At 45.2% G+C, this 16,896-nt stretch overlaps 1 protein-coding gene and 1 non-coding gene across 3 annotated transcripts in view; one reads left to right on the top strand and one right to left on the bottom strand.

Moving 5' to 3' along the window:
* The first annotated feature begins 7,424 nt into the window (after positions 1-7,424).
* LOC108504919 (gallinacin-11-like) overlaps positions 7,425-16,896 on the top strand; it is a 20,149-nt gene continuing 10,677 nt past the window's right edge. Inside the window, exon 1 of one of the 2 annotated variants that reach the window (XM_017830450.1) lies at positions 7,425-7,548. The gene's annotated coding sequence lies outside the window, so the exon portion shown is untranslated. Of the gene's footprint in view, positions 7,549-15,185; positions 15,271-16,896 lie in introns of those variants that run through there. The other variant, XM_017830452.1, reaches the window with a different exon arrangement.
* Positions 15,864-15,935, bottom strand: TRNAW-CCA. Its single transcript has one exon. It is a non-coding gene; the product is annotated as a tRNA-Trp (tRNA).

Here is a 16,896-nt window from a genome sequence, read left to right as displayed (position 1 = left end):
TTATATATATATATATATATATATATATATATATAAAGTTTGCAATACTGGAGGTGTTCATTTGTTGCCATTTTGTCATCCAATCACTCACTATCAAGAGTTGCCTCTACAGTTTTTTACACTCAACTTTCAGTCTTGTCATCTTGGATGCTTTATTATCATCATCAAAACCAGTTGCTGTTTTAGCCATTCCCTTTTCCAAATCAGTTGGGAATATGTGAGACTGCATGTACTCACTTGTTGGAACACATTTCATCACTCTCTGAGCCTTGAGCCAAAACCACAGAGCAAATTACTGTTAATAACAACAAAGATCACAGGTATTGGTTTAAGAAGACATTTTATTTTTGTGTGAGAATAAAATAATAATATATATATTGCTTCACATCCTCCAAGAGCTGCATGAACCTGAAGTGATTGAACATCCAAACACCCCTGTGAGGTAGGCTGGAATAGGTGGCCAAGGTGGCAAAGTGGCTTGTGTATTAAAAGCAAAAAAGGGAGTGACTTCAGCAAGGAAAAACCTGGATCTCCAGAAGCGGTGTGCTAGCAGGACATGCCCTCTGGAAGCTGCTTTTAATGCTCATTTGCAGGAGGGTTTAGATAGAGGAGGAATCCATCAAAATCACCTCCTCAAAGCAGTGGAAATGTTGCTGGTACAAGGGCACTGATCCAGGCAAGCCTCCTCTTCTTACTCTGGCAAAATCCTGCAAGAATAAAAAGAGTCTTGTTATTTTGCTGAAGTGTAGCCTAAAGTTAATCTCTAAAGCCTCAATACCTGCTAATTACCTTTCAAAGTAAATGTACAGCCTGCAGCTTTAAAAACCTACATTTAGATGCCTCCATGGAAGGTCCCCGTGTGTGCTGGGTGTCCAGGTCTGTGCACATCCAGTCCACAAGAACTATGGTCACTGGCAAACTAATTGTACTGCCACTAGTAAGAACATTTTTATTCAACTCACTCCAAAATAAAGATTGGGGATTTGATGTGGTTACTGAACGCACAAGTCTAGTGCCATTTGAAGAGTTGTGGGGTATCTGATTGGCCTCCAGACACCATTTCTGAAAATGAATTTTTTCCCATAGGTCATGAGTTACCTCGGCCAGACATGTAGATATGGTTTAAAGGCATCCAAGGCGTCCCAAAAGCCTCTAAACATCTCAATTTATACTGTTGAATCAAGCCCTTTGTGTCTGAATTCAAAGATTCCTTTTCAAGTAACCCAGTGAGTTGAATCCTGAGCTGGAAAAAATATTCTATTGTACTTCAGAATAACCTGTTGACTTCAACTTCTACTGTTGTACTGATCAACTCAGCTGAAAATCTAACAGCCCCTTTAAGAAGAGCTCTAATCCTGAACATTAACATCCGGCAGTGTCACATATGGGTATATTCTTCCAAGAAAGAGTGTTTCTGTAGAAAAAATTACACCTGAGCCAAACTCTTATTCCTTCCCCAGCCCCAATTTTCCTTTGATTAGGTCTAACAGATGCTTATAGAAAAATATGATGTTGGAGATCTGCTGTCTGCTCCTACCAGTCTATTTGCTATCAGTAGAAATTGCTCCCTCAGGAGGATGAGCAGTCACAGAGGCTGAAGGTTCACATAATTCCTTTGTAAAATCACCTAATTACAGGTTACTTCTGTTCCATTTGTTTTCCTGATATCCTTAGCATCTTGATCTCCTGATAAGAAACCTCCCGTTATTGGAATGACTTGGGTTTCCTGAAACCACCAGCTGACAGAGGATCCCCATGTGCTGAATAAATGTTATAAAACCTCTTTCCTAGAGCCATCTCATCGCACTTTCTTCAGTTTCTGGGAACCTTTAAGCCCTGGTAATTCTATAAATAACAGGATTGGGAATTCTGTAAAATTCAGAAAGTATGGATCTGAGCTCTCCCTTTATTTTAAACCAAGGTCTGTCCAGTCACATCAATGGTTGAGGATCTGCCTGAACATCATTTCTGGGATGAATTATGTTGTCACATTTGTGTTCTTCATCAGAAGATACAGGAACCTCTCCCATTTTGGCACTGAATTTGTTGTGTGTGACAGTCACTGCAGCTGGCAATGATCATCTTGTGGCCATTAATGGAACAAAGCTATTGCAAGAATTAATGTCTGAGGAATATGTTTTATTCTAAACTAAAGAATATTCCCCAAAAGCATGTTCAAAGCCTTAAGAAAATTAAAAACTGGCTATCAGGGAAACTCTAGACATTACTAAAAATTGGCCTCCAAAATCAAAAGTGAAATGCACACCCAAGTCTCTACTCACTCACAAATTCACTCTTTACCTTTCTAAGAGCTGAGCAGTGGTGGAAAGAAGGAGAGATGGGAAAAGAATGAGAAGCAGAGTTCTGTGAACAGATTTCCCCCTTTAAATTTAAATTTACTAGGCAATTTTGGAAATTAAAAGAACATAAGGAGGAGAAAATGTTTCCTCTCTTGGGTGAAAATACTGTGAAATATTTTTCTAATAATTTCTTGAAAAAACTTACTTTTTTGCCCCCCATCAAACTTAAAATAAAGTGAATTCTGGGGAAATTTTGACCCCTCCTGAACCCTTTTTATTGTACATAACTTCCATCCAAATGAATTGTCTCCTTAAACACACATCGATACACACATGTTCATCCTCCCTCTGGGCTTTCTCACAAAAGGGCTGCCCTGCAAGCCCCAGGGAGTTGTGCAGATTATTCAGAGAAACAGTGGATAAAAGAGCAGGACCAGACAATTCCCTGTGATGCCCTTCAGACCCTGTGGCACTTACTTGGAGCAGCAGTTCATCATCCCGTTGTGGCAGGTCCCCGAGGCAGTGAAGGTGGGTGGGCACTGCCCGGCACGGCAGAATTTTCCCTGGCCCCTGCACTCTGCAGTGTCAGGAAAAAGGGGATCTGCAGAACCTGTGAGAAGAGAAAAGTGTTAAAAACCTCAGTTTTCAGTCTAAAACGATGAAGGATAAATGTTCATTAAATCATTAAATGCTCATTAAAACAGATGCTCTTGAGCCAACCCACTGCACCATCCTGATGGCATCAGATTTAGCCTGTCATGTGATGGCTGCTTTCTCCCTCCCATGAACACACCTTTGCTTACAAACCCTTCTGTTGTTTATAGGGTTTATTTCGCTTCTCACCTGAAGTCGCCTGGAAGATGAGGAGGAAAACAGCGAAGAGCAGGTAGAGGATCTTCATGGCTGCCGGTCACTTGTGGTCTGTGAGATCCTGCAAAGTGCCAATGGTGGATGGAGTTGGCTTGAGGAAAGGCTGGGAAAGACACCCTGTATTTATAGGGCCTGTGGGATTGTGCAAGTGTGACCACTGAGTGCTTTGTCAATGAGTAACTGCAATGAAGTTTATGGAAAGGGGCTGGTTATCCCCCTTATCGCAGGTGGCAGTGAACATGTTGCAATCCCCCAAGGGTGAATTTCCACTTAATGCATCAGTTATATAATGTGACCATCAGCCAGGCCCCACTGAGCTGCACCAGTTTTCGTAGCTTTTGCAGGTGTCTTTCCAACACAGGCACAGGGATGGGTTAGGCAGGGAGCTTGGAAGTCAGGCACCATTGGAGTGGGGACCTGGCTTTGACCCTGGATTCATCACCCACTGACAATTCATGTAACATTTTGTCTCTGTCTCCCCATCCCTATCACCAGGTGGATGATGTCAAAGGCAGAGGAAAGCATTGGGAAAGACTTGATATGATGTGACTGTTCTTTGTAACTTTTTAAACAGTCTCACCCACTGCAGAAGGGTGACACGATGATCTCTCCTTCCCTCAATCTTCACTTATATCATAGAATCATAGAATGGCCCGAATTGGAAGGGACCTTAAAGACCATACAGTTCCAACCCCCTGCCATGGGCAGAGGCACCTTCCAGTAGACCAGGTTGCTCAGAGCCCCATCCAGCCTGGCATTCCATCCCACATCCCCCACTGCCCTACATTCAGCCTTGCGTCACAAATTCTGACCTCCTTGCACTCAGTTCCTGTTTGCCCAAATTAAAAACCTCAAGAGTTAGAGTTCTGACACTAATATGTCTCCTTCCTTTTAAAGAAAGTAAACTATTTCATATATATGTACAAGTTTGTGATGCAATGCTGAATGTTTCCTCTCATATTGCCCCAAAAGGTTGGGAGAATGGGCTGATTCCATAAGAATCTTGCCTGACATAACTCCCCTAAGTGCAACATCTTCTGGGGCTTCAAGTCAGAGCACCATCCTCGTGGCTGTAAATTTTCTAAGAAGGGAATCCATGCAAAGAAGGTTCCTCTTCATGGAATCCTGGGCTTGTAGATGCCAAATAACCACAACATCTTTACACCTATGGGAATCTTCCCTTTGCCCAAACACCATCACCCCCAACAACAGGTTAAACTCTGTCACAGCCCAGATGTCTCTGCAGTTCCTGCCTCTGATATTCTGGTTCGGTGGTTTGCTTCCTTATTGCCTCATTTATTATGTTGAACTCGGAGTTAATGGTATTTTTGTTATAAGAATTATTCGAAGGATGAAAACATTACCCATGTTTATGTTTAACCTCCGTGCTCTCGGGCAGGCTCGAGCAGCTGAGAGAGCAGCAACAAGGTGAGTTACTTAAGTGTTTATGCAGCAAACAACAGCAATATCAACACTGATTTCCCTCTTCCACCCATAAAATCTAATTAACCAAGAAATGTAAAGTATTGGGTTTTTTGTTCCTTTTTTTTTTTTGTACCCTTGCTTGGAAATTGTCTTTTTTCTTTGCCAGCAACCCTCCAGCTTTCCCCATTTCTAATGGAGAGGAGAGCTGATTTTTCACTTCTCTCTTTCCTCTTTCAGTGACATGTCAGTGGGACCCTCTGAAGGAGAGACAGATACTTGATCAGCAACAGCAGGAAACAAAACCCTTTTGTTTTAATCAAGACCCACTGAAATGTGAATTTCCCCAACCTGTCTTTCTCACAGACAGAAAACTGTTGTGATGTTTTGCAAATGGAAATGTGCTTTTTGAGCATTCATCGCTCCTTGAAGAAGCCCATGTTAGTTGTTTTTCCCAAATAAAATCAGGGTGTGGCACTGGGGAAGGTGGTGACCACTCTTTGTTATCACGTGCAGTGATGCTTTCATGGCTGTACTGTGGAATGGAACAAATCCATTATCAGAGACAAATTGTTTTAATTTCAGTGATGCAAATTGCCATAGCATTCATATTTTACGGAACAGCCTCCTTTCTTGCAGAAGGAAAACATCCCTCTAGGAAATAAGGAATAAGTTTTTTACAGTGAGGGTGGTGAAACACTGGCACAGGTTGCCCAGAGAATCTGTGGCTTCCCCATCCCTGGAAGGGAAGGCCAAATTGGATGGGGCTTGGAGCAGCCTGGGATAGTGGAAGGTGTCCCTGCCCATGGCAGGGGGTGGAATGAGATGATCTTTAAGGTCCCTTCTAACCCAAACCATTCCAGGATTCTATGATTCCATGATTCTATGAACTTTACCAACATTTCAAGCCCTGCTAGCACAGGTAACCAGGAATCATTCAGAGCAAAAGGAAAATTCCATGACTTTGACTTCTAGCAAGAACAAAGACAGGTGCAAACTGGTTGCTCAAAAACCAGGTGAAACTTGCACAAAACCCCCCAGGAAGAGAGCAATTCATGCAGCACAGCAGTGACCTGGGGCTGGAACACAGCAGGGTGTGCATGGAGCTGTGTCCCACGGTAGTCAGGGCTGGGATGGAGTCCTGGAAATCTCTGTTGAGCATTAACTCCCAGACATGAATTGGCAACTCCAGGAGCTGCAGGTACCTACCCAGAGATATCAAGCTGTCTAAGCAAAGGGGATTTGGGGAGACTTTGCAACTGAATTTTGCTTCTCACTCAGAAGCACAGCTTTCCAAAGGTGATAAGTCAAGGAAAATCCAAAATATTGAGTGGGGCCAGCCCTTGCTAGCAGCATTGTACCTGATTTCTCAGTCTTCTGCAAGGCAGGTGTTTTTCTTCCCTTCTTCCCTTCTTGATTGATAAACTGGCCCCCATAACAGTACATAACAACCTCCCTTCAGGTACTATAGGCTTCAGTGCTTCATTCTGATTAATCATCAGTAAGTTAATGAACTGGGATAATATCATGTTGTTCAATTGTGCCTTTTATCTGACACTTCCAAGACTAAGCAAGCAAAATGAAACAACAGACTGAAATCTTGCATTCAATTTGTCATCATCACCAAGGTAATTTTAACAAATTCACTTGGGTTTTCTGATTTTTGCTGCTGCCTAGTGTCCCTTTACAGTTTTCTCTATAGGAAATCAGTGTCAATCTCATTTACAGCTCTTATCTTTGCAGTGTAGGGAATGGAATGTTTTTCTACCACAGTTGATTGCAGATACTTCATGGTAAGAGATGTGCATTCATTGCACCTCTGCCTGGATAGCTACAGGTGAAGCTGGTATCCAACCTGCTTCTCCATAGTATTTTACACCGCTTGGAATATAGGCATATCCCACATAGTGCAGGGAAGGAGCAGTTCAGGCCAATCAGTCTGCACATCTGTGTGTTGTCTGGACCACTGCCATGTCTATTTGTTAACTTGCCATCCCATGAGGTATCTGAGAGGGATATTTGAGAGCTGGGGTTGTTCAGCCTGGAGAAGAGAAGGCTCCAGGGAGACCTTAGAGCCCCTTCCAGTGCCTAAAGGGGCTCCAAGAGAGATGGAGAGGGACTTCAAAAAAAGAGCCCGGAATGATAAAACAAGGGGGAATGGCTTGAAACAGAAATAGATTAGATATTAGGAATAAATTCTTGGCTGTGAGGGTGGTGAGGCCCTGGCACAGATTATCCAGAGAAGCTGTGGCTGCCCCATCCCTGGAAGTGTTCCAGGCCATGTTGGACAGGGCTTGGAGCAACTTGGGTTAGTGGAAGGTGTCCCTGCCCATGGCAGGGAGTTGGAATGACATGATCTTTAAGGTCCCTTCCAACTTAAACCCGTCTGTGATTCTATGATGCTGCTTCATCCATGGGGCTTTATTAGTGTAAATCCTCTAATAGATACATTTTGCTCTTGTGCAAGATGTTCCAACGTGACTTGTCAGTAAGGTAGTTTATGCCAATTTAAATGGGTTAAGTGCACAAGCCACATTTTAACCTCTGTTTTTCCATCAGTCCTAGCTGGGACAGCTACATTGGCCCCCTATTAAAGAAACATCTTAAACCTTTTAGAGGAAGAGAAGTACAGCAGATCAGTTAATGAATCCTGGTGTGTGAGACATTTCCTGGTGTCACTGAAGAGGCACAAGAGGAGGCCCCTGTCCACGTAAGGTTCAGGGATGCTGCAATGCTGAGGTCTGGAGACCTGGTCAATTATTACCTACCCTTGGTTGCTTTGATCTCCCTTTCATGTGCCCTCACACTGCAATACAGACAGTGAGTCAACATTAAACAGACATTTAAATGACAGCACTGGAAATCAGCATGGAGAAATGTACTGCCCTCTGCACCCCTAAGCTGTGGGAGAATTCCTCTGTGGGGGTGAGAAGGACTTATAAGCAGAGTTTAAGAGGTAGTTGGGATACAGGATGTTCTATATGTAATTAAGAAAAGACTGGTACTTCTCTGGTCCTGCATGATGAGTTTCCTGATCTGTCACACAGCCCTAATCCTGCTGGAGAGATGCTTTTCCTGGAAGAGGCTGAAGCTTCTGTGGGGGTGGTATCCTATGGAATAGCACGGAAGCCTTACATGTAAGAAATATGGTGCAGTTGATGACAAACTAAAACACCAGAAGTGTTTTCATAGGCAGTGAGCAGTATCTAAATGCTTCCCTCTGTGCATCAGCTAAATGTCTACTATGGTGTATTGGGTAGGTTTCTGTTGATTTTGGCACCACCATCATAAAAAAAAAATCAGTGGAGCTCCACTGGCTCGTGTTAGGTAGGCAGTTGCTAGTGCTGCAGCCACAAGAATTGGATTCATCACTGGTATGACTTGTTTTTGCCATTTTGACTAAAAGTATGCATTTAAAGCTGCATAGGCACATGGTTATTTGGGAAAGCATATATATATATATATTTAAAATCAGTCAGGTCAGTGTGGCATTGACCTTCCCATGTATGTACATCCTCTTTATCCTACTGCTAGCAATTTTTCCTGTGCCATAAGTTATTTGGGGTCCAAATATCTATTTTCTGCACAAATCAGTGTCCTGACTAAAGTTGCGTGAGGTTTCCTCACAGTCTCTGCTTGGGTGCCACTGTCACCTAAGAAAATCACAGCGATTAAAAGCTTGTGAGTGACATCTAAATCCCATGTTGGAAGTTAAGCATTACAGATCTCTACTTGCACAGATGATACACAGTGAGGGATAATATTAAAAGAAAGTGTAAATAACTAATTTAATAAACAAAATATGTCAAGTTATAAAAGATTACTTGAAATATCATATCATATCGTAAAATCATAGGATGGTTTGGTTTGGTTTGGAAGGGACCTTAAAGACCATGTCTTTCCAACCCTCTGCCATGGGCAGACACCACCCACTAGACCCTCAAAGCCCTATTCAACCTGGACTTAAAATCCTTTAAGGAACAAAGAAAACAAACCATCTGGAGGACTCCATTAAAATGCTTTAATTTACTTAGTTACTTAGTACTTAATTTACTTAGTTACTTCATTTCACTGAATCACAGAACGTGCTGATTGGAACGGACCCACAAAGATCATCGAGTCCAACCCTCAGCCCTGCACAGGACCATCCCCAAGAGTCACACCCTGTGCCTGAGAGGATCATCCAAACGCTTCTTGAGCTCTGGCAGCCTTGGGGCTGTGCCCACTGCCCTGGGGAGCCTGTTCAGTGCCCAACCACCCTCTGGGGGCAGAACCTTTTCCTGAGACCCAACCTAAACCTGCCCTGACACAACTTCAGGCCATTCCCTGGCATTCTGTTGCTGGTCCCCACAGAGCAGAGCTCAGTGCCTGCCCCTCCTCTTCCCCTCCCAAGGAAGTTGTAACTGCAGTGAGATCTCCCCTCAGTCTCCTCTTCTCCAGCTGAACACACCAAGTGCCCTCAACCGCTCCTCACACGGCTTCCCCTCAAGACCCTTTACAATCTCCATTGCCCTTCTTTGGACACTCTCTAGTGGCTTAATAACTTTCTTACATTGTGGTGCCTAAAACTGCCCCAATATCCCAGGTGAGGCCGCCCCAGGTCAGAGCAGAGCGGGACAATGCCCTCCATGGCCCAAACAGCGATGCTGGGCCTGATGCTCCCCAGGACAGGGTTGGCCCTCCTGGCTGCCAGGGCACTGCTGACTCCTGGCCAACTTGCCCCTTGGAAAGCAGGTCAATATCACAGGCAAACCCCAGTGATGCAAGCCATGATGTAGTCAAGCACATCATCAGTGCATTGTGTAATGCAGGGGTTGGAGGAGTGGGTGGACTTTGCTTTCTCCCACCCAGTGGGCTCCAAGTGCTGGGGATGGGAAGAGAAGGGGCAGCGCCTGCCTGGGGACTAAGAGCTTTTCCCTTGTGCCTATATCACCTAAATGTTTGCTTCCCAAGTTCTAGTTTAAGACAAGTTTCAGTTAATTTTCTTGCCGGAGCTGCACCCTTTGTGTGTTGAAAACTCCTCCATATGTGACTGTACCATTTCTTAGGGGTCAGATACAGGACAGTAAACATCTCTTTGGTATGTGGTGTCCATTAAATATCTCCTTGAGATAAGTGTAAGGGTGGTGAGTCCCTGGCACAGGTTGCCCAGAGCTGTGGCTGCCCCATCCCTGGAAGTGTTCAAGGCCAGGTTGGACGGGGCTTGGAGCAACCTGGGATAGTGGAAGGTGTCCCTGCCCATGGAATTGGGGTTGGAACTAGTTGATCTTTAGGGTCCCTTCCAACACCAACCCATCTGTGATTTTATGATCTATCAGAGATGCCTCTGGGAGCACCATGTAAATCTGTTCTCCTGCCTCTGTCTTTATTTCATCTCTCCATCCATGGATGTTGTTTCCTCACTGTGTCTGTCCCCATGCTGGGGGATGAGACTTTCTCCAGCCTTAGCTGGCAGCAGGAATGACATTGCAGCACATGCAGAGTCCAGCATGGAAGAATCCCTCAAAAGGACAGGAAAGTCACAGAGTTGTTAATTTTTGATCTCCCTTCTTCACAGGCACATCAATAGGGCATAAACCAACCTGACTTTCATCTGTTGAAGTTGACAAAATGTTCAGGACGATTTTCTGTGATCCACCCCCACAGCAGCCAAAAGGGTCACTTCCAGGCCTCTGCATAAAGGTCTCCACAGAACCACCCACGCCTCATAGTTCCTGCTCCCCTGTGCATGACTTCCCTGGGAGACCATGTCTTTAATGGCAGAACCTCAATCCCCCCTCCAAGGATGAGATTCCTCCTGGGTAATGAGCCAGACACTTCTAGGAAATTGACCCTTGGAAAGGCCAAGACTTGCTGGCAGCTTTAAGGATTGCGTTTCTCAGGAGTCCTCTCTACACTTTTCGTGTCCATGCCTTTGCTGGGGGTGTAAAATACGGTTTAACTCACCCTCTATCCCGTCTCCAGCCCTTCAGAGGGACAGTAAGGATGGTTTTGTGGGCGTTGATGCAAAGGGTGTAAGTAAAAGTTTGGCCTTGATAAGGGATTATAAAAATACAGCAAAGAGACAAACTCCTTATCAAAGCAAAATTGTGTCACCTCTTCACAACAAGCTCCATGGATTGCTGCTCCTTAGGCAGGAACTACAAGGCAGAGTTCTCTGGGCTGGCCAGTCACATCAACTGAAGCTGATTGAGAATAGGTACACAATTATCCTTAAAATCTTTTCTAACCCCTTCTGCTAGACTGAGGCAGAAGGAAAGACAATGAAGAGGGAAATTTGTGGCACACCAGTTCTATTGGCACACCTTCCTGTGGGAGAGCTGGGGGTGTTCAGCCTGGAGAAGAGAAGGCTCCAGGGAGACCTTAGAGCCCCTTCCAGTAGCTAAAGGAGCTCCAAGAAAGCTGGAGAGGGACTTTGGACAAGGGATTGGAGGGACATGACAAGGAGGAATGGCTTCAAACTGACAAAAGGCAGGGTTAGATGGGATATTGGGAAGGAATTCTTCCTTGGGAGGGTGGTGAGGCGCTGGCACAGATTATCCAGAGAAGCTGTGGCTGCCCCTGGATCCCTGGAAGTGTTCAAGGCCAGGTTGGACAGAGCTTGGAGCAACCTGGGCTGGTGGAAGGTGTCCCTGCTCATGGCAGGGGGTTGAAATGACATGGTCTTTAAGGTCCTTTCCAACCCAAACCATTCTGTGACTCTAAGGCCACTAGGATGGCTGGCCACATCCATACTGTTAAACTGTTTCACCCTCCAGGATGAGGTGGCTGCATTAAAAGTATCTACAGGGAATCATCCCTAGTTGATGCCATCCCCCACCTGTGCCCAGGGATAGTTTGGGTTGGTGCCCTTTGGCCTGTGCCCAAACTGTGCCCAGGTGAGCTGATATTATAGACCCATTTCCTGTACCTGCCCCTACACTTTTTCACTTGCCAACATGGACGTGGTGCTGCCTCATGAAATTTTGCTATGGATGTTACTGCAGGATCCTCCTCTCCTTCCCCTCCACTCACTCCTCCTGCCCCAGCACACTCAGCAGTTATGGTGGTACATTATTTGGACCTAAAGTTGTTGCACTCATGCCAAAAGTTAGTGAAATCTCTGGCTTTTCTCCTGCAAACTAATTGATCCTTTAGATTACAGCAGTTCTATACCTGATCACCCATTTCCCCTGCATTAAGGAAGTAGGTCTTGTGCAGTCATTTAGTTGCAAGAGCAGTTTTGAGTACAGGAATATGATTTAAAATCTTGGAAACATAAAGGAAGGAAGGAAGCAGGCAAGCTGCAGGAGCAAATCCCATTTGCAGGCAGCTCCTGTTCTTACATGAGGGACAAAATCCCAGGGAAAAGTTCAGGCAAAGGAAAGAAAATCCGGTTGATTTTCCATGCTCTAAAGACTAAGAGCAGTATTATTCCTCTATCAACCTTGGGAGATGGGGAGTGATGTGCTGAGCAGGGTCATATCCTCCAGCTTCATCTTCCCACTCTCTTTCTCGGGAGAAATTCCCATCATGACTTTTCCACTACAAACATAAGGCATAACAAGTGTCTAGAATGATTCTGGGGCTTTGAAAACTCAATGAACTGTGATAGAACAGGGAATAGTACTAGAAGAACAGGTACCCACAAACTGAGGAGCTCTGACTTGTATTCATTTAGACATTTATTCACTGAAAAAATCTACTCTTGATTGCATCTCAGCATTGGTGTCTGCTCACAAAGCTGGTCCTTGTGCTTTGTGCAGATCTTGGAGTTTGTTCTGAAATTCACCCAGTTCCTAAAAATCACTCAGGAGTATATCCTGGGTCTGCAGCTGGAAAAAAAACAAGTGAAAAATAGCAGAGAATTTATAGGAAAATCGTTATGAATTAAGGTCTGAAACCTGCCAACACAAGGAGGTTTGAAGATTTTCAGGTTTGGGGACTGCAACAGAGATAGAGATAAGAGATTGCTTTGAGACCTTTTTATTGATGTTTTGCCCTGAAAAAAATCCAAAGAAGTATTTCCTTCTTGAGGATTCTTGGCTGATAATTCATCTCATACTGGTTTACGGCCTGATTTTAAAGATATCAGAGTACTGACATCCTTCTGCCTCCTGATTGCAGGGAAAGATAAATATCAGCCACATGCTGTCACCAAAAGGTACATTGGGAAAGAAACAACCCTCAGCTCTCTGTTGGGGGATTCTCGACGTCATGTTGTAACATAACAGAGCAATGTCCTGTTGGACCAACCATACCTTGACCTCTCTGATCTCACTGGTATTGTCTTCCTTCACATCCTCCCATGGCAGCAAGGTTGACAAGTTTGCTGTTTGCAAATGTCAAGATGTCTTTTTTGGGTTGCAACTGTGAGTCCAGTGTCACAGTCTCGGTTATTTTTCCCTAGATTCATTACCTCAGTGTACTTCCATCATCTATTTGCCCAGTCACTCCATTTTATTAAGTTTCCTGCTGTTGACATAGCTTTTAAATACCCGAAATAAAATTGCAAACCTGAATGTTTCATTCTTTAGGGGTTTTTTCCTATCCAGTTGCTGAAGATATTTACAAAAATTCCCCATATTGAAGACTGGGGCACCCCATGGATGACTGGCAAATCACGGCCCTGGCACCCCCATCCTGCTCCACACTAAGGCAGGAGTGGGACATAGATGCAAATAGGGAAAGAGATGAGACCACCAAGGACAGGCTTGACCAGATAAAATGCTCATCACCATCTTGTCAACCAGCCCAGAGCACTGAGTGCCACGTCCATTCGTTCCTTGAACACCTCCAGGGATGGGGACTCCACCACCTAGCAGTCTGTGCCAATGCTTGACAACCCTCCTAGTGAAGAAATTCTTCCTGATGTCCAAATATTAACGGACTCCTCAATCACTTCTCCAGCAGCCACTTCATCAGTGATTCAGATACTGAGGGAAAAAGAGGCTGAAGACCTTTAATTGGCACCAATGCCTGGGAATGAGTCTCGCTCCGCAAACAGGAGGACCTACAGGTTGCCCAGAGATGTTGTGGAGTCTCCCTCACCAGAGGCATTCAAGAACCATCTGGACACCATCCCATGCCATGTGCTCTGGGGTGACCCAGCTGGAGCAGGGAGGTTGGACCAGATGACCCACTGTGGTCCCTTCCAACCTCACCATTCTGTGTTTCTATGATCTTTATCCCTAAGAAGGTCCAGCAGACCAAAAGTGACCTTTCCTTGGTCACTAACAGGGAGATGTGACCTGGTCCTCTCAAATGAAAATGAAACTTCAGCTTCCAGCACAGTCATGGGATTGTGCTGGAACGGAGCACAGCCTGGTGACACAAGGGTGGCACGGTTGCTTATACAGCCAGAAAAAATCCTTGCTGCCTGACAAAAGATAGGTCAGCTTTCTGTAATCATTTTCTCCAGACACAAAAAGTCCAGAGTTGGACCCGATCTGGCTCTGTGTGCAGGGGTCCCAGCTAAGGAGAGCGGGGCTTGTGCTCACAGGGTTCACATCCTCCTCTGGTCAAGATACTTGTATGTCAATATTTAGAGTAAACTACTTTGTACAACAGACCTCAATAGGACTAATCACAATTTCCTAAGAACTGGAAATAAAAGAGCACTTGTTGCTGAGATTTACAGCTTTTTTGAATATTTTAAGCCTTTCTCCCTCACATTTCACCATTTGATATGGCCTCAAAGATTTCCTTGCTTATTCAAGACAGAATATTTTAACTAGAAGCATTCAGAGAGTCTCTAAATTATGAAATAACTTGGTTATTAAGTAACCTATGACAACTTACATGGGACACATCAAGTTCTACTCTCTGTTAAACTGTCCCTTTGATTAAACCTCATCACCAGCCAGCTCTTCATAGAATCATAGAATGGTTTGGATTGGAAAGCAACCTTGAAGATCATTTAGTTCCAACCCCCTGCCAGAGGCAGGGACACCTTCTTCCCTAAATTGTGACTCAAGTAGCTCCTGCTTTATAAAAAAAAAGGCTTTAAAAAGTCAGAAGAGTTCAACCCATTGAAAAGTAAGAATAATTGTAAATTGAGCATTTTTTGTGAAATGTAAAAAACTGTTCCCAGTGGCTGGAAGTGAAAATAATACTTCTGATGACAAGTATACCAGAATGATACTTCTTACCAAATATCATTCTTTCAAGAGTGTGCCAGTACTCCCAGGAACAGCATCTAGAAAATGATACTATACTGTTTTCTTTTCAGCTGTGGAAGGTCTACAAAAGGAAACACCTGAGTTTCTTTCCATTCCGAGAAGCCAAAGAGACAAAAAAATCACATTATGGAGACAGAGTGGTGGTACAAATCCTTCCCAGCAATAAGCAGCTGAGAGAGTGGACTTGCACACGCAGGGTTCAGCAGGTACACATTCCAGCTGCAATGTTATCCCCACGTTACAGCTGTGTGTGTTTGATCCACAGTCAGGAGACGTCTCACCAGCCCTTGAGTGCTCCCCTCGCTTCTTTGTTTTCGGGAGAGCTGGGGACGTTGGACTTAATGAACTCGGAGATCTTTTTCGACCCCGATGGTTCTGTGATTCTGTGATGTTGAAAACAGCGAGGTGGCGACATCTTGAGGTCAAACACCGAGGGAACCTGCGCTCACTCCACTCATCGGTGACACATCAGCACCGCAGGGACATGGGATAAGGGCTCTTAGATCTGCGTTCATCACGTAAGTGGGAATGGGAGTCATGGGAGAACATACACGTAAGAGTTTTTTGGCACTGGAAGCACCCCGAGGCCTTGCCTGCCTTGGTTCATCAGCAAAGGGATCTTATCCCACCTAACAGCAGGGTGCAGAGCAGATGGATGTGGAGTTTTCTCAGAGTGCACAGGGGTAAGATGGAGGGCAGAAAACACAATTGGCATCAAGAGAGCGTGTTTCCATGATGTGCCAGGCTCACAAGAGCCAGTGTTGCTATAGATAACGTGCCCTGTTATGGATCAGGAGACTGCAGGCTGGGCTTTTTGTCCAAGTCTTTGTCTGAAGTCAGACGCCCTTACCTTCCATATGGGGTTTGGAACCAGAAGTGATACCAAGACAAGAAACCACATCTGAGATGTCCACTAATCCTGTCACCTTAGTAAACATAGGATAAGAGAAGGCTGGAGTTATCCAGATACTTCAAACATTGGTCCAGCAAGGAAAGACCACTCTGCCATGGCTCATCTACTGCCCTTCACCAGGGCTGTGGGGAACAGAGCAGGAGGGCAAAAACAACTGTTCCTGAGGTGCCCATCTCACATTGCACAGGTGGGACACGCTGACCCCGGTGTGATTTGAACACACAGCCTTCTGATCTGGAGTCAGATGTGCTGCCATTGCGCCACGAGGTCGGGGATGGGACATTGTGCCCCCAAATGTCATCCCAGACTTTGGGCCGTTCTTTGAGGGAAGGGGAATTTTGATTCACCTGACATAGGAGTGGGACCATCTTTGCCTGTTGCCTTGCTGAATGAAGAGGGCTCTAAATGAGATACTTCAGAGGAAGAAGGCCAAAAATGACCACTGCCCAGAGCAGCCCTGCAGAGCCTCTCCTGGAGGAACAGGCACCTGGGCATGCTGTCTCCAGAGGGACAGGAGGGATGGCATGCCAGCATCTCCCTGGGGAAACAGGCCCCATTCACCTGGAAGATGGATTGATATTAAGCCCTGTGGCAGGAGGGACCCTCATGCCTTTCACACAGCCTGACTGGGGTCACCTTCCCAGGTGATGGATGGAATCTGGTGTGAGGTCATCTGCCCCTACATCTCCTGGATCCATGCAGATCACTCTGCCCCTCTGTCCCATCCCTCCCTGGGTTCTCACCCTTCAGCCAGGTCACTGATGTTGTGGTGGGTGTCTGCCATGGTTTGCCTCATGAGGAAGCTGAAGGAAGTGAAGGCTTCCTCTGAAAAGTGAAGAATCTTGTAGCTGCAGGCTCAGTCACCAAAGAGCCCAAATAAAGACTATGAAAGAATGTTCCTGAAATCTGTGATGATGACTGGAAACAGGGGACATGAATTTACCAAGGGCAGAACACTCTCAGACAATATAACAGATTTCTTTAAAGAAATTTCTTCCTTGGTCATAATTTTTCTTGGTTTTGGTTTGACCTCTGATGGGGTCTCAGAGACATGTCACTGCAGCAGGACACAGACACAGAGCAGCTGAGCTGAACCCAAAGGCAAAGTGAAGTGGCACGACCAGGGGACAAAGGTGTTGGGGTCAGTAGTTGGCAGCCCAGCTGATCTCCTGCCCTGCCTGATGCTGCACTGGGTGTTGGTTGGTGTCTGTGGTGGGCACAGAGGAGGTTC

Source organism: Lepidothrix coronata, unplaced genomic scaffold (assembly GCF_001604755.1).
Source record: "Lepidothrix coronata isolate B3197 unplaced genomic scaffold, Lepidothrix_coronata-1.0 Scaffold179, whole genome shotgun sequence".
Classification (NCBI taxonomy): domain Eukaryota; kingdom Metazoa; phylum Chordata; class Aves; order Passeriformes; family Pipridae; genus Lepidothrix; species Lepidothrix coronata.
This window is presented reverse-complemented; position numbering and strand designations above follow the sequence as displayed.